Source organism: Triturus cristatus, chromosome 8 (assembly GCF_964204655.1).
Source record: "Triturus cristatus chromosome 8, aTriCri1.1, whole genome shotgun sequence".
Classification (NCBI taxonomy): Eukaryota; Metazoa; Chordata; class Amphibia; order Caudata; family Salamandridae; genus Triturus; species Triturus cristatus.
Window position 1 is genome coordinate 56,829,047 of NC_140591.1, and position 23,186 is coordinate 56,852,232.

A 23,186-nucleotide genomic window follows, 5' to 3' on the forward strand; every position below is an offset into this window, starting at 1 on the left:
CTTCTCCTTGAACAAAGTTGTCAGTATTGAGATGACATAGCTTACCTACTCAGGCGACATACGTCTGTGTAATACAGTGCTGGTCCACTCAGAGTTTTAAAAGAAAAACGACCTAACATTTATCCCAAAAACGCTACTCACCCATTTCACCAGTTAGCTGCTGAACAATGCAGGACACATTAAAACACAGCTCTAACCTCAGATTGAAAATCCAGGTTCTGCATCTCTGTTCTGGGATTGTTCAAAAAAAGAGGCTGAATACTATAGCTGCTGGCAGGCCGAAATAGCTCAGTTGGGAGAGCGTTAGACTGAAGATCTAAAGGTCCCTGGTTCGATCCCGGGTTTTGGCACATTTTGAACTTCTGCTTTGCATGCCACAAAGACTATTTTGAGTGAACTCATATTGACTTTGTTTATAATGATCAAAACCTTTTATCAAGATAATCAACAATACAATTAATTCAACATATTATTTACTTTCTGTCTTTCTTTCAAACTTGCTTCCACCTCTCTTGTATTCAACTTTGCCTCCTTTATTTCCCAATTCTTCCTTTAATTGAAAGTAAAGCTTTGCCTGCATCAGCCTCCAGTTCCCCTTATACAAAACTGTTAGTAGTCAGATGACCTAGCTTGCCGACCCTCGCCATATAGGTCTGTGTTTCTGAGTATAAGTCCATTCATAGTTTACAAACATCATCTAACTAACTTGGCTCCTAAAAAGGAAATTCACCCATCAGACCAATTTAGCTACTGAATAATACTGGACAATTTAACACATAACTGCACATGCAGATAGAGTGACCAGGTTCTGCATTTATCTTTAACAATTATAAAAAATACAACAGAAAGCCAAAATTGCCAGCTGGATGAAATAGCTCAGTTGGGAGAGCAGTAGACTGAAGATCTAAAGGTCCCTGGTTCAATCCCGGGTTTAGGCTCATTTTGAACTTCTGCTTTGCATGCCACAAATGCTATTTGGAGTCAACTCATATTGACGTTGTTTATAATGATCGAAACCTTTTATCAAGCTGATCGATAAGACAACCATTTCAACATATTTTTTACATTCTGTCTTTCTGTCAAACTTGCTTCCACCTCTCTTGTATTCAACTTTACCTGCTTTATTTGCCAATTCTTCCTTTAATTGAAAGTAAAGCTTTGCCTGCATCAGCCTCGAGTTCCCCTTATACAAAACTGTTAGTAGTCAGATGACCTAGTTTGCCTACCCTCGCCATATAGGTCTGTGTGTCTGAGTATAAGTCCATTCATAGTTTACAAACATCTTCTAACTAACTTGGCTCCTAAAAAGGAAATTCACCCATCAGTCCAATTTAGCTGCTGAATAATATTGGACAATTTAACACATAACTGCACATGCAGATAGAATGACCAGGGTCTGCATTTATCTTTAACAATTATCAAAAATACAACAGAAAGCCAAAATGGCCAGCTGGATGAAATAGCTCAGTTGGGAGAGTGTTAGATTGAAAATCTAAAAGTCCCTTGTTCAATGCTGGGTTTCGGAAAAGTCTGAGAGCTTTCTTGCTTCTCACAAAATATTTCTTGGTATCAGCTCAAGTTTTTCTTTCTTTATTTATCAAAATATTTGATCAACTGATCGACAACATGATCAATTCAACATAGAATTGTCTTTCTGTCCTCCTTCTAAATTTGCTTCCACCTCTCTTGCATTCAGCTTCGACTACAAATGTTTCCTATTTCATGCTTTTTTGTAAAGTAAACTCTTGTCTGCATCAGCTCCCACTTCTCCTTGAATAAAGATTTCAGTATTCTGATGACATAGCTTACCTACTCAGGCCAAATACCTCTGTGTAATATGGTGCTAGTCCATTCAGAGTAAAAAACAAAAGCTATCTAACCTGGATCCGAAAAATGCTATTTACCTATTGCACCCGTTAACTGATGAATGATACAGGACATCTTAAAACATAGCTCTAGCATGAGGTTGAGCATCTATTTTCTTGGGAAGTTTAAAAGAAAGGATGAAGACCCAAACTACCAGCAGGCCGAAATAGCTCAGTTGGGAGAGCGTTAGACTGAAGATCTAAAGGTCCCTGGTTCAATCCCGGGATTCGGCACAATTTCAACTTCTGCTTTTCATGTCACAAAAGCTGTTTGGAGTTAAATCAACGCTCTTCTTTATCAAAACCTTTTTATCAATCTGATCAACAACACAATCAATTCAACATATTATTTACTTTCTGTCTTCCTTTCAAACTTGCTTCCACCTCTCTTGTATTCAACTATGCCTCATTTATTTGCAACTTCTTGCTTTATTTTAAAGTAAAGCTTTGCCTGCATCAGCCTCCAATTCCCCTTATACAAAACTGTCAGTAGTCAGATGACATAGCTTGTACACCCTGGCCATATAGGTCTGTGTTTCAGAGTATAAGTCAATTCAGAGTTTAGAAAAAAAAATTCTACCTACCTTGTCCCCTAAAAAGGATATTCACTCATCAGACCAAGTTACCTGCTGAATGATACTGGACACTTTAACACATAACTATAAACGAAAATAGAATGACCAGGTTCTGTATGTATCGTCTACAATTATTAATAATACATCAGGAGGCCACAGGGACTTGTTGGCTGAAATATCTCAGTTGGGAGATTGTTAGACTGAAGAGCTTAAGGTACCTGATTCAATCCTGACTTTCAGCACAGTGCGAGGGGATCCTACATTCTTGCAAAATATTTCTTGAAATCAGCTCTAGTTTTTTTTTCTTTATTTCTCAAAATATTTTATCAACTGATCAACAACATGATAACTTCAACAAAAAGTTGTCTTTCTGTCCTCCTTCTAAACTTGCTTCCACCTCTCTTGCCATCAGCTTTGATGACGAATTTATCCCATTTTATACTTTTTTCAAAGTAAACTCTTGTCTGCATCAGCTTTCACTTCTCCTTGAACAAAGTTGTCAGTATTGAGATGACATAGCTTACCTACTCAGGCGACATACGTCTGTGTAATACAGTGCTGGTCCACTCAGAGTTTTAAAAGAAAAACGACCTAACATTTATCCCAAAAACGCTACTCACCCATTTCACCAGTTAGCTGCTGAACAATGCAGGACACATTAAAACACAGCTCTAACCTCAGATTGAAAATCCAGGTTCTGCATCTCTGTTCTGGGATTGTTCAAAAAAAGAGGCTGAATACTATAGCTGCTGGCAGGCCGAAATAGCTCAGTTGGGAGAGCGTTAGACTGAAGATCTAAAGGTCCCTGGTTCAATCCTGGGTTTCGGCACATTTTGAACTTCTGCTTTGCATGCCACAAAGACTATTTTGAGTCAACTCATATTGACTTTGTTTATAATGATCAAAACCTTTTATCAAGATAATCGACAATACAATTAATTCAACATATTATTTACTTTCTGTCTTTCTTTCAAACTTGCTTCCACCTCTCTTGTATTCAACTTTGCCTCCTTTATTTCCCAATTCTTCCTTTAATTGAAAGTAAAGCTTTGCCTGCATCAGCCTCCAGTTCCCCTTAATCAAAACTGTTAGTAGTCAGATGACCTAGCTTGCCGACCCTCGCCATATAGGTCTGTGTTTCTGAGTATAAGTCCATTCATAGTTTACAAACATCATCTAACTAACTTGGCTCCTAAAAAGGAAATTCACCCATCAGACCAATTTAGCTACTGAATAATACTGGACAATTTAACACATAACTGCACATGCAGATAGAGTGACCAGGTTCTGCATTTATCTTTAACAATTATAAAAAATACAACAGAAAGCCGAAATTGCCAGCTGGATGAAATAGCTCAGTTGGGAGAGCAGTAGACTGAAGATCTAAAGGTCCCTGGTTCAATCCCGGGTTTAGGCTCATTTTGAACTTCTGCTTTGCATGCTGTGGTAAATAATTTAATTACCGGTACTTAATTTGATGCGGAAAATCTATAATAATAGCTCAGTAAAATAAGAGGCAGAATCCGTGGTATTAGAGGTTCGGAACGGGCTTTATTCCAAAATCAATTCGAATTGAGGACTCCATATTCCATCACCACGAAGGTTCAGGAAGTGAAGGACCATACTTTATTGACAGGTAATCATTTTTATAGAATAGGCATTACAGTGAAACAGATGCAGGAGGCGTAACAGTTGATAACAGAGATAAAATCATACATGCGTAACTAAAATGGGTGTAACTAGGCGTAACTAAAGAACGTCATTAGGTATGATGTCATAAATGGGTGGTTCCATGAAAGAATTTCGCAATGTCAGCAGAAATACTTGGCAGAGATGCGCGCGCAACAGCATGACGTGTGATTGACGTGCAACTAGGGGGTGAAGGGGACTTGACATTTAGCTCTACATGTGGAGACAGAAGTCTGGGGTTATGTCAACCTAATCCCAAATCATATCTAACATCCTATGTTTAAAGAACTGTGTTATCCAAAAAGAGAGGTCTCTTAGGATAGAATCTTATTCTATACTGACTATACTGACTGTTAGTGCGTGTACAAGCGTCTAAGTGTCTACACTAGATGCGAGGGCAGAAATCTTCCATAGAAACAGGGCTATGAATTACTTGCATAAAGACAGCCGGGCCCCTTTGCACGATAGCTGAAAGAATGTTTACTTAAACTACTAGACAGAAATGCATTGGGTGAGGAGCGGAGCAGAGCAGATAATCTTGAAGGTGAAATACAGTTTTTGGCAGGCAGACAGGTCGAGTCAGGCACCGTTAGCCGTGCAGGGAGTAGGACAAAGTTCATGGATACAGATGCGAGCTCAGACTGGAGCTTTCAGAGGCAGAAGGCAGGAAAAGGCTTAATGGCAGAATCAGGGCCTACTCGCCTGGACTGAAAAATGGGATGAATGAACCATATAAAGCCGGTGGCCTTTCATACTTAGGAATAGAATATCCGGCCCATTCATGGCGGATCTGAAAGAGGACATGTTGACGGTGGACGCACATGTGTTTGCGTCTTCAAAACTGGAACTGGAGGGAACATACATGTACTTGTGATTTATACATGAAACCGTTGGGGTCCAAGATAGGGGACATAACTGATCATAAAAATCCATATTTCCACATTCCCTCCTTGTCCCCTACTTGCCCTTAAGAGATATCAATCTTCATCAATCCGTTGATCTGTTCATATAACATCATCTGTTCTTCTTTCTTCTTCCGGGATGAATGAAAACTTGGTGGTGGAATACACGATGTGGCACACAGACCACAAATCGCTGGTCCACATTGTAGGCATAGGCAGCAACTGAATAGCATGAGAAAGCCAATACCTAGGAAGGAGAGCATTCTCCATCCCCAGGCTGACAACACGCCCCAGAACCAACCGGACCAAGTCCAGGTGCCTGGATTCTGGTGTATCTGGCTTACAATCTTATGAAGGCGAGTTATGGCTTTATATACAGATGGCGAATTTTCTGGTATGAAAATGCAACAACTTGATCCGATGACCCTACAATCTCCGCCCCTATCGGCCAGGATGACGTCAAGGACAAGACGATTTTGAAGCACAACAATCCGCATAGCAGACTGTTCTTCTGTTAAATTGCCTAAGGCGGAAATAGTTTCGTTCACTACTGCTTCAAGGGTTCTGGTTAATCTACGTATCAGCTTACTATTGGTAACTGTACCTATATAGGGAAAGAGACCTTTATTGAAATCTGTGTATTTTTCCCATGCTGTCTCAGTGTAGTCGACTATTGGGAGATCTCTCCGTTCTCTATTGTGTACTAAATGAGTATTTCTGTGATAATCAGGAGGAGCTAGGAAAACAGGTGGCAAAAGGAATCCGATGTAGCAGGTACCATCCCAATCTAGAGGCAAACGTGTATATGCAGTCTGACCACATACGAAGTAGGAATGGCGAGAAGCTCTAAATGTAGACTTGCCTTGATCACTGAATTCTATTACAGTGGTGCACTTACTATGGCCCATATGTATGGAACCATTCTTTCTTACACATAATTCACCTTTAACTGGAAATACTGACATAGCGGGCAAAATTGGTGCAGCTTCGGATTCAACATTCAGGATCATGAGATTAAGCGTGAAATTCCCTAATCCATATACTTCATTTTCTAGATCAGTTCCTGTTCTTTTGGGAAGTCCCTCCTTGTTAGGGTAGCAGACTTTAAGCAAAACTAAGTTCAGGTTTCCCCATACCCAGTTGTCTTGATAAACTGCGGAATTCGAATCTAGGGAATTAATTAAACTAAACCATGCTCCACAGGAGCCATTGTGTGTGAACGGATATGGAAAGAGAGGCAGAATTCCCTTATAGTTCTGATAGGGAGGGAGTCGGCCACATATCCAACAATTTGTAGCATTGCTAGCCTGATGGGAATGATGTAACATACTAATAAAAGTGTTATTGCGCAGCGCAAATCTATAGGACAACTCATGCGGGGGTAATTCACTAAAAGAATGTTCAGCAGTAACATTGTAAACATGTTTAGAAATAGGATAATATATGTGCAACAATATACTTGCAGCGATTATTAAAAGACTTAAGAAAAACAAAATTAATAACGTCACTGTGCAATGACTACGCAGTGATTTACAGTACGCATGTTGTTTCAATTGCATCTTTCGGTTTCTTTCTCTATTCAGGTCTAAGGGATACATGTCAGAGACAAATTCGACCGATTCACCTTGAAGAGGACTTAAACAATCAAATTGTCTGACTTGTTAGACCGTAGTTTTAGTTTGTATAGTTCCTTATTACTCTGTTCAATCAAAGGAAGCTTTGAGTCAATCGGTGAAGACACGCGAGGTGTATCGTTTACATCAGACGGTAGTCCATGAAATTTCTTGATGTGACTTGAATGTATCCAACCTTTGCGACCTTCGATCTTCACGGCTGTCCTCGTGGTGAGCAGTACAAGTTGAGGCGATTTCCACCTAGGATCCAGCTGAGACTTCCGGTCGAAATTCCTCACTAACACCAGGTCCCCGGGAACTACGTCATGGGGTTTCACCTCGGTGTTGTCGGGAAAGGCTGCAGCTACCTGTGAATGACAAGATTGTAGTGCAGACATCAAGGAAGCCAGGTAATCTGTCAGCATATTACAGTCAACATCAGTTATTTTGCGTGGTATAGGCGTCCCCCACATATTTGGTGGTCTACCGAAGATCACCTCATAAGGGGATAGCCCTGTTCGAGAGTGCGATACCATTCTCATGTAGAAGAGTGCGACTGGTAAGGCTACTACCCAATCGACACCTTTCTCCCTACATATTTTGGACAATCTAATTTTCAGAGTTTGATTATGTCGTTCCACGAGACCTGCTGCCTCGGGGTGTCGGACACAGTGAAATTTCCACTGATAGCCTAACAAAAGTGAAACGTGTTTCATTAGTTCGGATGAGAACGGCTGGCCGTTATCTGAGTAGACAACACGTGGTAAACCGTACCGTGGGAAGAATTCTCGAACCAACTGTTTGGCAGTAGTCGGGGCAGTGTAATCTGAAACCGGGTATGCTTCTGTCCAACGGGAAAGAGCACAGACAACTACAAGAACATATTTGAATCCTCGACATCGTTCCATCTGGATATAATCCATCTGGAGGACTTCAAAAGGGTGCTCAGGAGGCTGAAATCCACCCTGTTCTACGGGAATGCTTTTACCTGGGTTAAACTGACAACAGATCATACAGGTACGAACTTTTTGTTTAGCTGCTGCTCGTAAATGTTTGTTGAACCAAATGTGTTGAATGCTGTCTAGCATAGCTTTTTCTCCTAAGTGTGCTGGACTATGTATTGTATTAATGATAACTTGAACCATAGAATCAGGAAGGAACCATACAGATTTTTCCTTCGTCATCCATCCTTGATCCGTTTGGATCCCTCCTAATTCAGTCCATTTCTTTATTTCATCTGGTGTAGCATGTGTCTGTATGTCAATTACGTCAAGAGCGGGATCCTTAACCATCATGCAATGTGTTGGTGTCGGAACTATTGTCTTTGTCATGTCAGATGTGTGAGTTTGAGCAGTCTGTTTAGCTGTTCTGTCAGCTAGATCATTGCCTTGGGAAATGATATCAGTAACTTTCGTGTGAGCTTTACATTTCATAATTGATATTGCAGTGGGTAAATGTATTGCATCTAATAAGGCATGAATGAGGGGTCCGTGCTGAATGTGGGCACCGTGAGAAGTTAAATAACCTCTCTCTCGCCACAGCACGCCGAAGTCATGTACAACTCCGAATGCATAACGTGAATCAGTGTATATGTTGACTTTCTTATTCGTAGCTTGAATACAGGCTTGTGTCAGAGCGATGAGCTCTGCTGCTTGAGCCGACAAGGTATTTATGCAATTTGTTTCAATGACTTCAGTATCTGTTGTGACTGCATACGCGGCCACTAGCTCTCCTGTACTTGTTCTCATACATGAACCATCTACATACAACGTCAGGTCTGGGTCTGACAATGGGACGTCTGTCAAGTCTTGTCTAGGTTTCGTCGTGATAGTAATAACTTCAATACAATCATGTGCTAGTGGGTCTGTTCCGTTTACTGGTAACAGTGTGGCAGGATTTAATGTACTACAACGTCTGATTTCTATGTGTGGCTGAAACAATGTTAATTCATAACCGGTGAGTCTTGCTATAGTCAAGTGTTGTGTTTGCGTTCGGTTCAAGAGAACCTCTACTGCGTGTGGTACTTGTACTGTCAATGGATGTCCTAACACTATGGCATCGCTTTGTCTGATTGCTAAAGCTGTCGCTGCCACTGATTTCAGGCACGTAGGCAGAGCCTGAGCTACGGGATCTAATGTACTAGAAAAATAAGCACATGGTTTGTGTGATCCTGCTTGTTCCTGAGTGAGTACTGACAAGGCAGTACCTTCGCGTTCTGTAACAAAGAGTGTAAACTGTTTATTGTAACATGGTGTTGCTAAAACAGGTGCTTGACATAAAGCTTTCTTTAGGCTTTCAAAAGCTTGTGTATGTTCCTGAGTCCAAGGGAGGATAGTCGATGTGGCTGCCTCCTGTGTTGTCAACTGAATGAGTGGTTTTGCTAGAAATGCATACTGAGGGATCCACTGCCTACAATATGAAGTGAGGCCGATAAAAGCCCGCACCTCCTTTTGTGTCTTGGGTATTGGCATGTTAGCAATTAACTGGATGCGATCGGGTGTAAGCTGCCTTCCCTCCTTGGACAGCGAGTGACCAAGGTAAACAACTCGCTGGACACAGAATTGCAGCTTAGAAGGGGACACCTTGTGCCCCTTTTCGGCCAAAAAATTGTAAAACCGTCAGTGAGGCTTTTTCACATTCAGGTTCGCTTCTAGCGGTGATCAGCAGATCATCGACATATTGAAGCAGGGCAGTGTTGACTGGCATGTGGATACTGTCAAGTTCTCGTTTCAGTGCTTGGCTATAGGTGCTGGGGCTTTCTGTGAATCCTTGAGGTGCGCGTGTGAATTTAAAGCTTCGTCCATTTAAACTAAATCCGAACAAGTATTGGCTTTCCGGATCTATTGGGACGCTGAAAAAGGCATTCTTGAGATCAATTACAGTAAAGAATGTTGCTTCGGAATCAATGGCTGTCAGTAATGAAGAAATGTCTGGGACTACGGGGTATTGTGGTACAATACATTTATTTAATTCGCGCAGATCAATAACCAATCGATATACTGGCGGGGCTTTCAGATCAGTTCGTTTAAGAATCGGAATTATCGGGGAATTACATACATTGGAGTCGGTTTCCACAACCACTCCTTGGGTAATAAGCTCGTCAATGATTTGCAGTAAAGCCACTACAGCATCTGGGGGTAACTTGTATTGTCGCATTCGTGGTAGTACTACTCCTGTCTTTAGTGTGACTCGATATGGTGTAATGTTCATGCAACCAACATCTGTAGGGCCTTGTGCCCATAAATGTGCGGGTAAAGTCTGCAGTCGGTGATCCATGTCTCGGGACACGTAGTGCCCTTTGAAATCACGTAAAAACAATCTTACTCCTTCCGGAGAACAACATATTATAGCTCCTAGAGCTTTCAATGTTTTTATACCTAACAAGTTTTCTGGACATGATTTAGTAAGCAATAAATCTGTAGTTCGTGTCAAAGGACCAATCGTAAGGGGAAGAGGCTGTGATACTTCGTTAATGATAGGTTTTCCTGAAAAACCAAGGGAAACATTCTGTGAGCCTGAGAGGGGTGCCCCTGGAACTTCACTACGTTTTATGGTTGTTCGGCTTGCCCCTGTATCAAGTAAAAATTTTCTATCTTGGCCTAATAGTTTACTGTGTACATAAGGTCCTTCTTGATCTACAGGGACCTCGATAAGGGGTAAGCCAACTTCCCTCTCTAGGCTGTTTCATGAGTATCGTTGATAATCAGGATAGTCATACTGTGCGGTCTGGTACATCTGTTGTGTCGTTGTCTGTGTGGCAGCAATAGGCTGCGGTGGTGGAGCTGGCATAGATTGTTGCGGAGCCGGCATGGACTGTGCATGCTGCGGGGTTCCTTGTTGGTTCTGATCCTGTCTAAGTGGCCGTGGTCTTTCTTTTGTATTACCTATGGCGATATTATGTTTTAAAACTGGACAATCGTGTACATAATGACCTGGCTGTTTACAATAGTTGCATGTCCCTTTTACAGGACCTGCTGAAACACTGGACTGTGTCATACCCTTTTTATGACCGTCAGCTGGAACTGTCTGAGAAACTAGCATTTTCATTTTCGTGTCTTTCATGCGTCTTTGTTCATGTTCTTGTTCCTCTCTAATTCTATTGTGATGGTACTGTAACATTTGTAACATTTGTGACGGAGTGTTACCTTGCCAGGTACTCAATACTCTATTCTTAACTTGGGGCAAGGAATTTTCAACTAATTTTGTCACAAACAGATGTGGATACGATTCGCTACTTGCTTTTATTCCACTATTTATACCAAAACATTTTTCGAATCGGGCATAGAAATCACTAGTGTCCTCATCTTGCTTTTGTTTACAGGCTGAGATTGCACCCCAGTCTTCCTTTTTCGTAGTTAATAAACGTGGCAGTACCTGTACTAGTAAACCTGGTAGTGTTTTGGTCTTGTCCCCAAGCCCTGAACCTGGACCTCGAGCTTTTTCTTCGTTTTCTAATGCTGTCCAATCTATCTTCTGGTCTCCCACCTCCCAATCCTTTTCCTTGAGTTTTTCGTAAATGCCCGCAGGCATTAATACCTTTAATATTTTCATAATGTCGGGATAGGTATACTCTCCCATGAGCAACATGTCTTTAATTTCACGGTGGAAACCCGCTGGGTCTTTGTCATGACTGGGTACCACTTTCTTCATTTCTAATAATTCCATTTTAGATATGGGTGTGTATACAAACACACGTTTAAACTGATTGTCATCACCTTTTATCGGGTGCACTTCGCGTAAGGGATTCTGTCTATCCATGTAATACGTCGTTCTTTCCTTGATGGGCAGTGAGACATGTTCGGGGCATACAAAAAGAATGTACTGCTTTCTGGATTCCAGTATTTCTCTAATTAACTCAGTACCTGAACCTCTCCATTTATTCGTGAGTAATTCAGTCAATATATCAGGTAAGGGACCAGGATCGGAGTGTTGGCTTTTATATAATATAAGAAGTTGTTGAATCATATAGATACCAGCTAAACGCTGTTCATCTGGGGTGAGGTTCAAAAACGTGTGCGCTAGTGTATCATCACTATATTTTCCGGGACTGTCAACCCAGTGAACGGCTGACCTGGCTAATTCTTGTTCGTCCATAGAATCGAGTATATGATAACCCCTTCGTTCTCGGAGTAATTTGTCAGCGGCTTGGAACGAATGTTCGGGGGACCTTATATTTATTATAGGTGTTTGGAAATTTCTGTTATTATCTGGACGTATCGGACGTATCGGATCAGTAAAGCATCTAGTATTATTGCAAGATCTTCCTCTACCTACATAGGCCATTGTTTCTGACTGTCCTGTGGGCAGTTCTAATTCTTCCTCCTCCTCCTCGTTTTGTTCAGGCTGGTCTACCGCTAATCTTTCTTCGTGTATTCGTTCTACTTCTTTGCGGATCTTTCGGCACATAGCTACTATACTTAATCGTTTATCATGTCTTCCCTCTGATATATTTCGACTCCATGTGGTAAGAATTTGCATTTCTTCCGGATTTACCCCTGGTCGGTCTTGATTTCTGATCACACAATTTATGAGGAAACGTAACAGTTCCCCCTGTATTTCCACTTTCTGGTACTCCATGGCTCTATTAATACTTTCAGAATCTCGTCCTGACTGGACAAAGTGATATATATTTTCTAAATGTGTAGTCATTCCTGGTAGCCTCCCTAAATATATTGCAGCTCGTCGGATACGTAATGATGCCAGCAGCATTTCGTCCTCTTTGCCGGGCACAGGGTCATATCTACAATCTATTAGAAGTTCCTTAAGCATGTCGGGAGTTACTAGTTTGGGCGTACGTTGGTGGGCTAATTCTTGAAAGGAAAGTTTATTTACTCTGGGTGGCGTGGAAAAAATGTTTGCTGTACCTCCTGTAGCACCGCCTGGGTGCTGGATGTGAAAGGATTCGTTGAACGTGATATAGCAACCATAGGTGTGGGTACAGCTGTAGAAACAGATGTGCTTGCCGGAACTTGCGTCTGAGTTTGTTGTTGCGGAGGTACAGATGGAGGAGGGTCTTGGCGTTGAACCCCCTCGGCAGGCGGTCTATGTGGCGCAGTATTAGCATACTCGGGAGCTGCGTCGTCTAAATAAGAGGAAAGGAAAACATCTTCTGCGGTTCTGGGATGCCCTTTGGGATGTGCTTTTATTGGAAACAATGGGGGTGGCAAGTCTTTTGGTATCTCCGGAGTAGCCTTAGGTAACCCTTCGGCCAGAAGAGGATACATACCATTCATAAGGGCATTTCTTTGTCTGTCTACTTGTTCTGATTTTACTCGAATACCTTCTTCAATTAATAGATTTTATCGGACTTTACTTGAATTCTCTTTACTTTTCTCTTCCTGTCTGAGTGCTTTTTCTGTACGTCTATATGATTCTTTACGCCATAATTCAATGGCATCTTTCTGTGATTGTCTAGCTTTCTTTTTCCATAATTCTTCCTCTACTTTCATGATGCAATCTGCATCCCAGGTCCCAGCTGCGGGCCACCTCTGACTTTCTGGTAATTCCTTGGTGTAGTCTACCCATAAATCAAGAAATAATATGGCGTCTAGGCCATGTTTATGATACATGAAGTACCCTGGAGTGTCCCTAGGAGGAATGGGAACAGCTTCTTCGAGTACCCCTTTTCTAGTTTTGATCTGTCTTAATTTCGAAAAGAGCGGCATATTGAGAACTGATCTGATACCTAATTTTGAACACGTTTAATACAACAAAACACAATAATGAACAGTCATTCACACCACAATATGCAGAATGTATTTAAAACATTTTAACATTTAACATTTAATGAACAACAATGATGGTCATTTAGGGAACTAGTCACTAAGCATAGTACTCGGCACTAACTAGGTAATTCTGAATTATATACTAGACATACTTGATATACTGCTAAACAGTACAGATACACTGCTGAAACAGTGCAGACCGGATTTGTGTACCCAAACCCGTCTTGACCGGCACAACCTATGTGCACGTCAGAACGCCTCCCCGGCAATGGTACTCACCGGGTAGCTCGGAACGGAAGGCCTCGGAACTGAACTGAACTGGACTCGGACTGGACTCGGACCGGACTGGACTCGACTCGATACTTCGGAACCTCGGAAACTGGTGGGCCTCTGTATACCTCGGATCTTGCTCTCTCAGCTAGGCTCTGGTCGGGATACTTCGCACCTCTCACCGCCTCGTCTGGGTGTTGATCGCAGCCTCAGTTACCCCCGCTCGGCAGGAGGGAGATACAGGAAATCCTGTGGGTACGCGTTGTTGTCCGTCCAGCTGTGGCAGGAGACCGGGCCTGCAACGCACCTCCGGCGCGTGAGATGAGAAAGTGTCCCTGTTCGGGCGCCATATATGTGGTAAATAATTTAATTACCGGTACTTAATTTGATGCGGAAAATCTATAATAATAGCTCAGTAAAATAAGAGGCAGAATCCGTGGTATAAGAGGTTCGGAACGGGCTTTATTCCAAAATCAATTCGAATTGAGGACTCCATATTCCATCACCACGAAGGTTCAGGAAGTGAAGGACCATACTTTATTGACAGGTAATCATTTTTATAGAATAGGCATTACAGTGAAACAGATGCAGGAGGCGTAACAGTTGATAACAGAGATAAAATCATACATGCGTAACTAAAATGGGTGTAACTAGGCGTAACTAAAGAACGTCATTAGGTATGATGTCATAAATGGGTGGTTCCATGAAAGAATTTCGCAATGTCAGCAGAAATACTTGGCAGAGATGCGCGCGCAGCAGCATGACGTGTGATTGACGTGCAACTAGGGGGTGAAGGGACTTGACATTTAGCTCTACATGTGGAGACAGAAGTCTGGGGTTATGTCAACCTAATCCCAAATCATATCTAACATCCTATGTTTAAAGAACTGTGTTATCCAAAAAGAGAGGTCTCTTAGGATAGAATCTTATTCTATACTGACTATACTGACTGTTAGTGCGTGTACAAGCGTCTAAGTGTCTACACTAGATGCGAGGGCAGAAATCTTCCATAGTAACAGGGCTATGAATTACTTGCATAAAGACAGAGAAGCCGGGCCCCTTTGCACGATAGCTGAAAGAATGTTTACTTAAACTACTAGACAGAAATGCATTGGGTGAGGAGCGGAGCAGAGCAGATAATCTTGAAGGTGAAATACAGTTTTTGGCAGGCAGACAGGTCGAGTCAGGCACCGTTAGCCGCGCAGGGAGTAGGACAAAGTTCATGGATACAGATGCGAGCTCAGACTGGAGCTTTCAGAGGCAGAAGGCAGGAAAAGGCTTAATGGCAGAATCAGGGCCTACTCGCCTGGACTGAAAAATGGGATGAATGAACCATATAAAGCCGGTGGCCTTTCATACTTAGGAATAGAATATCCGGCCCATTCATGGCGGATCTGAAAGAGGACATGTTGACGGTGGACGCACATGTGTTTGCGTCTTCAAAACTGGAACTGGAGGGAACATACATGTACTTGGGATTTATACATGAAACCGTTGGGGTCCAAGATAGGGGACATAACTGATCATAAAAATCCATATTTCCACAATGCCACAAATGCTATTTGGAGTCAACTCATATTGACGTTGTTTATAATGATCGAAACCTTTTATCAAGCTGATCGATAAAACAACCATTTCAACATATTTTTTACATTCTGTCTTTCTGTCAAACTTGCTTCCACCTCTCTTGTATTCAACTTTACCTGCTTTATTTGCCAATTCTTCCTTTAATTGAAAGTAAAGCTTTGCCTGCATCAGCCTCGAGTTCCCCTTATACAAAACCGTTAGTAGTCAGATGACCTAGTTTGCCTACCGTCGCCATATAGGTCTGTGTGTCTGAGTATAAGTCCATTCATAGTTTACAAACATCTTCTAACTAACTTGGCTCCTAAAACGGAAATTCACCCATCAGACCAATTTAGCTGCTGAATAATATTGGACAATTTAACACATAACTGCACATGCAGATAGAATGACCAGGGTCTGCATTTATCTTTAACAATTATCAAAAATACAACAGAAAGTCAAAATGGCCAGCTGGATGAAATAGCTCAGTTGGGAGAGTGTTAGATTGAAAATCTAAAAGTCCCTTGTTCAATGCTGGGTTTCGGAAAAGTCTGAGAGGTTTCTTGCTTCTCACAAAATATTTCTTGGTATCAGCTCAAGTTTTTCTTTCTTTATTTATCAAAATATTTGATCAACTGATCGACAACATGATCAATTCAACATAGAATTGTCTTTCTGTCCTCCTTCTAAATTTGCTTCCACCTCTCTTGCATTCAGCTTCGACTACAAATGTTTCCTATTTCATGCTTTTTTCTAAAGTAAACTCTTGTCTGCATCAGCTTCCACTTCTCCTTGAACACAGATTTCAGTATTCAGATGACATAGCTTACCTACTCAGGCCAAATACCTCTGTGTAATATGGTGCTAGTCCATTCAGAGTAAAAAACAAAAGCTATCTAACCTGGATCCGAAAAATGCTATTTACCTATTGCACCCGTTAACTGATGAATGATACAGGACATCTTAAAACATAGCTCTAGCATGAGGTTGAGCATCTATTTTCTTGGGAAGTTTAAAAGAAAGGATGAAGACCCAAACTACCAGCAGGCCGAAATAGCTCAGTTGGGAGAGCGTTAGACTGAAGATCCAAAGGTCCCTGGTTCAATCCCGGGTTTCGGCACAATTTCAACTTCTGCTTTTCATGTCACAAAAGCTGTTTGGAGTTAAATCAACGCTCTTCTTTATCAAAACCTTTTATCAATCTGATCAACAACACAATCAATTCAACATATTATTTACTTTCTGTCTTCCTTTCAAACTTGCTTCCACCTCTCTTGTATTCAACTATGCCTCATTTATTTGCAACTTCTTGCTTTATTTTAAAGTAAAGCTTTGCCTGCATCAGCCTCCAATTCCCCTTATACAAAACTGTCAGTAGTCAGATGACATAGCTTGTACACCCTGGCCATATAGGTCTGTGTTTCAGAGTATAAGTCAATTCAGAGTTTAGAAAAAAAAATTCGACCTACCTTGTCCCCTAAAAAGGATATTCACTCATCAGACCAAGTTACCTGCTGAATGATACTGGACACTTTAACACATAACTATAAACGAAAATAGAATGACCAGGTTCTGTATGTATCGTCTACAATTATTAATAATACATCAGGAGGCCACAGGGACTTGTTGGCTGAAATATCTCAGTTGGGAGATCGTTAGACTGAAGAGCTTAAGGTACCTGATTCAATCCTGACTTTCAGCACAGTGCGAGGGGATCCTACATTCTTGCAAAATATTTCTTGAAATCAGCTCTAGTTTTTTTTTCTTTATTTCTCAAAATATTTTATCAACTGATCAACAACATGATAACTTCAACAAAAAGTTGTCTTTCTGTCCTCCTTCTAAACTTGCTTCCACCTCTCTTGCCATCAGCTTTGATGACGAATTTATCCCATTTTATACTTTTTTCAAAGTAAACTCTTGTCTGCATCAGCTTTCACTTCTCCTTGAACAAAGTTGTCAGTATTGAGATGACATAGCTTACCTACTCAGGCGACATACGTCTGTGTAATACAGTGCTGGTCCACTCAGAGTTTTAAAAGAAAAACGACCTAACATTTATCCCAAAAACGCTACTCACCCATTTCACCAGTTAGCTGCTGAACAATGCAGGACACATTAAAACACAGCTCTAACCTCAGATTGAAAATCCAGGTTCTGCATCTCTGTTCTGGGATTGTTCAAAAAAAGAGGCTGAATACTATAGCTGCTGGCAGGCCGAAATAGCTGAGTTGGGAGAGCGATAGACTGAAGATCTAAAGGTCCCTGGTTCGATCCTGGGTTTCGGCACATTTTGAACTTCTGCTTTGCATGCCACAAAGACTATTTTGAGTCAACTCATATTGACATTGTTTATAATGATCAAAACCTTTTATCAAGATAATCGACAATACAACTAATTCAACATATTATTTACTTTCTGTCTTTCTTTCAAACTTGCTTCCACCTCTCTTGGATTCAACTTTGCCTCCTTTATTTCCCAATTCTTCCTTTAATTGAAAGTAAAGCTTTGCCTGCATCAGCCTCCAGTTCCCCTTAATCAAAACTGTTAGTAGTCAGATGACCTAGCTTGCCGACCCTCGCCATATAGGTCTGTGTTTCTGAGTATAAGTCCATTCATAGTTTACAAACATCATCTAACTAACTTGGCTCCTAAAAAGGAAATTCACCCATCAGACCAATTTAGCTACTGAATAATACTGGACAATTTAACACATAACTGCACATGCAGCTAGAGTGACCAGGTTCTGCATTTATCTTTAACAATTATAAAAAATACAACAGAAAGCCGAAATTGCCAGCTGGATGAAATAGCTCAGTTGGGAGAGCAGTAGACTGAAGATCTAAAGGTCCCTGGTTCAATCCCGGGTTTAGGCTCATTTTGAACTTCTGCTTTGCATGCCACAAATGCTATTTGGAGTCAACTCATATTGACGTTGTTTATAATGATCGAAACCTTTTATCAAGCTGATCGATAAAACAACCATTTCAACATATTTTTTACATTCTGTCTTTCTGTCAAACTTGCTTCCACCTCTCTTGTATTCAACTTTACCTGCTTTATTTGCCAATTCTTCCTTTAATTGAAAGTAAAGCTTTGCCTGCATCAGCCTCGAGTTCCCCTTATACAAAACCGTTAGTAGTCAGATGACCTAGTTTGCCTACCCTCGCCATATAGGTCTGTGTGTCTGAGTATAAGTCCATTCATAGTTTACAAACATCTTCTAACTAACTTGGCTCCTAAAAAGGAAATTCACCCATCAGACCAATTTAGCTGCTGAATAATATTGGACAATTTAACACATAACTGCACATGCAGATAGAATGACCAGGGTCTGCATTTATCTTTAACAATTATCAAAAATACAACAGAAAGCCAAAATGGCCAGCTGGATGAAATAGCGCAGTTGGGAGAGTGTTAGATTGAAAATCTAAAAGTCCCTTGTTCAATGCTGGGTTTCGGAAAAGTCTGAGAGGTTTCTTGCTTCTCACAAAATATTTCTTGGTATCAGCTCAAGTTTTTCTTTCTTTATTTATCAAAATATTTGATCAACTGATCGACAACATGATCAATTCAACATAGAATTGTCTTTCTGTCCTCCTTCTAAATTTGCTTCCACCTCTCTTGCATTCAGCTTCGACTACAAATGTTTCCTATTTCATGCTTTTTTGTAAAGTAAACTCTTGTCTGCATCAGCTTCCACTTCTCCTTGAACACAGATTTCAGTATTCAGATGACATAGCTTACCTACTCAGGCCAACTACCTCTGTGTAATATGGTGCTAGTCCATTCAGAGTAAAAAACAAAAGCTACCTAACCTGGATCCGAAAAATGCTATTTACCTATTGCACCCGTTAACTGATGAATAATACAGGACATCTTAAAACATAGCTCTAGCATGAGGTTGAGCATCTATTTTCTTGGGAAGTTTAAAAGAAAGGATGAAGACCTAAACTACCAGCAGGCCGAAATAGCTCAGTTGGGAGAGAGTTAGACTGAAGATCTAAAGGTCCCTGGTTCAATCCTGGGTTTCGGCACAAATTCAACTTCTGCTTTTCATGTCACAAAAGCTGTTTGGAGTTAAATCAACGCTCTTCTTTATCAAAACCTTTTATCAATCTGATCAACAACACAATCAATTCAACATATTATTTACTTTCTGTCTTCCTTTCAAACTTGCTTCCACCTCTCTTGTATTCAACTATGCCTCATTTATTTGCAACTTCTTGCTTTATTTTAAAGTAAAGCTTTGCCTGCATCAGCCTCCAATTCCCCTTATACAAAACTGTCAGTAGTCAGATGACATAGCTTGTACACCCTGGCCATATAGGTCTGTGTTTCAGAGTATAAGTCAATTCAGAGTTTAGAAAAAAAAATTCTACCTACCTTGTCCCCTAAAAAGGATATTCACTCATCAGACCAAGTTACCTGCTGAATGATACTGGACACTTTAACACATAACTATAAACGAAAATAGAATGACCAGGTTCTGTATGTATCGTCTACAATTATTAATAATACATCAGGAGGCCACAGGGACTTGTTGGCTGAAATATCTCAGTTGGGAGATCGTTAGACTGAAGAGCTTAAGGTACCTGATTCAATCCTGACTTTCAGCACAGTGCGAGGGGATCCTACATTCTTGCAAAATATTTCTTGAAATCAGCTCTAGTTTTTTTTTCTTTATTTCTCAAAATATTTTATCAACTGATCAACAACATGATAACTTCAACAAAAAGTTGTCTTTCTGTCCTCCTTCTAAACTTGCTTCCACCTCTCTTGCCATCAGCTTTGACGACGAATTTATCCCATTTTATACTTTTTTCAAAGTAAACTCTTGTCTGCATCAGCTTTCACTTCTCCTTGAACAAAGTTGTCAGTATTGAGATGACATAGCTTACCTACTCAGGCGACATACGTCTGTGTAATATAGTGCTGGTCCACTCAGAGTTTTAAAAGAAAAACGACCTAACATTTATCCCAAAAACGCTACTCACCCATTTCACCAGTTAGCTGCTGAACAATGCAGGACACATTAAAACACAGCTCTAACCTCAGATTGAAAATCCAGGTTCTGCATCTCTGTTCTGGGATTGTTCAAAAAAAGAGGCTGAATACTATAGCTGCTGGCAGGCCGAAATAGCTCAGTTGGGAGACCGTTAGACTGAAGATCTAAAGGTCCCTCGTTCGATCCCGGGTTTCGGCACATTTTGAACTTCTGCTTTGCATGCCACACAGACTATTTTGAGTCAACTCATATTGACTTTGTTTATAATGATCAAAACCTTTTATCAAGATAATCGACAATACAATTAATTCAACATATTATTTACTTTCTGTCTTTCTTTCAAACTTGCTTCCACCTCTCTTGTATTCAACTTTTCCTCCTTTATTTCCCAATTCTTCCTTTAATTGAAAGTAAAGCTTTGCCTGCATCAGCCTCCAGTTCCCCTTATACAAAACTGTTAGTAGTCAGATGACCTAGCTTGCCGACCCTCGCCATATAGGTCTGTGTTTCAGAGTATAAGTCCATTCATAGTTTACAAACATCATCTAACTAACTTGGCTCCTAAAAAGGAAATTCAGCCATCAGACCAATTTAGCTACTGAATAATACTGGACAATTTAACACATAACTGCACATGCAGATAGAGTGACCAGGTTCTGCATTTATCTTTAACAATTATAAAAAATACTACAGAAAGCCGAAATAGCTCAGTTGGGAGAGCAGTAGACTGAAGATCTAAAGGTCCCTGGTTCAATCCCGGGTTTAGGCACATTTTGAACTTCTGCTTTGCATGCCACAAATGCTATTTGGAGTCAACTCATATTGACGTTGTTTATAATGATGAAAACCTTTTATCAAGCTGATCGATAAGACAACCATTTCAACATATTTTTTACATTCTGTCTTTCTGTCAAACTTGCTTCCACCTCTCTTGTATTCAACTTTACCTGCTTTATTTGCCAATTCTTCCTTTAATTGAAAGTAAAGCTTTGCCTGCATCAGCCTCGAGTTCCCCTTATACAAAACTGTTAGTAGTCAGATGACCTAGTTTGCCTACCCTCGCCATATAGGTCTGTGTGTCTGAGTATAAGTCCATTCATAGTTTACAAACATCTTCTAACTAACTTGGCTCCTAAAAAGGAAATTCACCCATCAGACCAATTTAGCTGCTGAATAATATTGGACAATTTAACACATAACTGCACATGCAGATAGAATGACCAGGGTCTGCATTTATCTTTAACAATTATCAAAAATACAACAGAAAGCCAAAATGGCCAGCTGGATGAAATAGCTCAGTTGGGAGAGTGTTAGATTGAAAATCTAAAAGTCCCTTGTTCAATGCTGGGTTTCGGAAAAGTCTGAGAGGTTTCTTGCTTCTCACAAAATATTTCTTGGTATCAGCTCAAGTTTTTCTTTCTTTATTTATCAAAATATTTGATCAACTGATCGACAACATGATCAATTCAACATAGAATTGTCTTTCTGTCCTCCTTCTAAATTTGCTTCCACCTCTCTTGCATTCAGCTTCGACTACAAATGTTTCCTATTTCATGCTTTTTTCTAAAGTAAACTCTTGTCTGCATCAGCTTCCACTTCTCCTTGAACACAGATTTCAGTATTCAGATGACATAGCTTACCTACTCAGGCCAAATACCTCTGTGTAATATGGTGCTAGTCCATTCAGAGTAAAAAACAAAAGCTACCTAACCTGGATCCGAAAAATGCTATTTACCTATTGCACCCGTTAACTGATGAATGATACAGGACATCTTAAAACATAGCTCTAGCATGAGGTTGAGCATCTATTTTCTTGGGCAGTTTAAAAGAAAGGATGAAGACCCAAACTACCAGCAGGCCAAAATAGCTCAGTTGGGAGAGCGTTAGACTGAAGATCCAAAGGTCCCTGGTTCAATCCCGGGTTTCGGCACAATTTCACCTTCTGCTTTTCATGTCACAAAAGCTGTTTGGAGTTAAATCAACGCTCTTCTTTATCAAAACCTTTTATCAATCTGATCAACAACACAATCAATTCAACATATTATTTACTTTCTGTCTTCCTTTCAAACTTGCTTCCACCTCTCTTGTATTCAACTATGCCTCATTTATTTGCAACTTCTTGCTTTATTTTAAAGTAAAGCTTTGCCTGCATCAGCCTCCAATTCCCCTTATACAAAACTGTCAGTAGTCAGATGACATAGCTTGTACACCCTGGCCATATAGGTCTGTGTTTCAGAGTATAAGTCAATTCAGAGTTTAGAAAAAAAAATTCTACCTACCTTGTCCCCTAAAAAGGATATTCACTCATCAGACCAAGTTACCTGCTGAATGATACTGGACACTTTAACACATAACTATAAACGAAAATAGAATGACCAGGTTCTGTATGTATCGTCTACAATTATTAATAATACATCAGGAGGCCACAGGGACTTGTTGGCTGAAATATCTCAGTTGGGAGATCGTTAGACTGAAGAGCTTAAGGTACCTGATTCAATCCTGACTTTCAGCACAGTGCGAGGGATCCTACATTCTTGCAAAATATTTCTTGAAATCAGCTCTAGTTTTTTTTTCTTTATTTCTCAAAATATTTTATCAACTGATCAACAACATGATAACTTCAACAAAAAGTTGTCTTTCTGTCCTCCTTCTAAACTTGCTTCCACCTCTCTTGCCATCAGCTTTGATGACGAATTTATCCCATTTTATACTTTTTTCAAAGTAAACTCTTGTCTGCATCAGCTTTCACTTCTCCTTGAACAAAGTTGTCAGTATTGAGATGACATAGCTTACCTACTCAGGCGACATACGTCTGTGTAATACAGTGCTGGTCCACTCAGAGTTTTAAAAGAAAAACGACCTAACATTTATCCCAAAAACGTTACTCACCCATTTCACCAGTTAGCTGCTGAACAATGCAGGACACATTAAAACACAGCTCTAACCTCAGATTGAAAATCCAGGTTCTGCAT

The 23,186-nt window shown here is 40.5% G+C and overlaps 1 non-coding gene across 1 annotated transcript; it reads left to right on the forward strand.

Moving 5' to 3' along the window:
* Window positions 1-277: 277 nt before the first annotated feature.
* TRNAF-GAA (transfer RNA phenylalanine (anticodon GAA)) lies at window positions 278-350 on the forward strand. Its single transcript has one exon. It is a non-coding gene; the product is annotated as a tRNA-Phe (tRNA).
* Window positions 351-23,186: the final 22,836 nt, after the last annotated feature.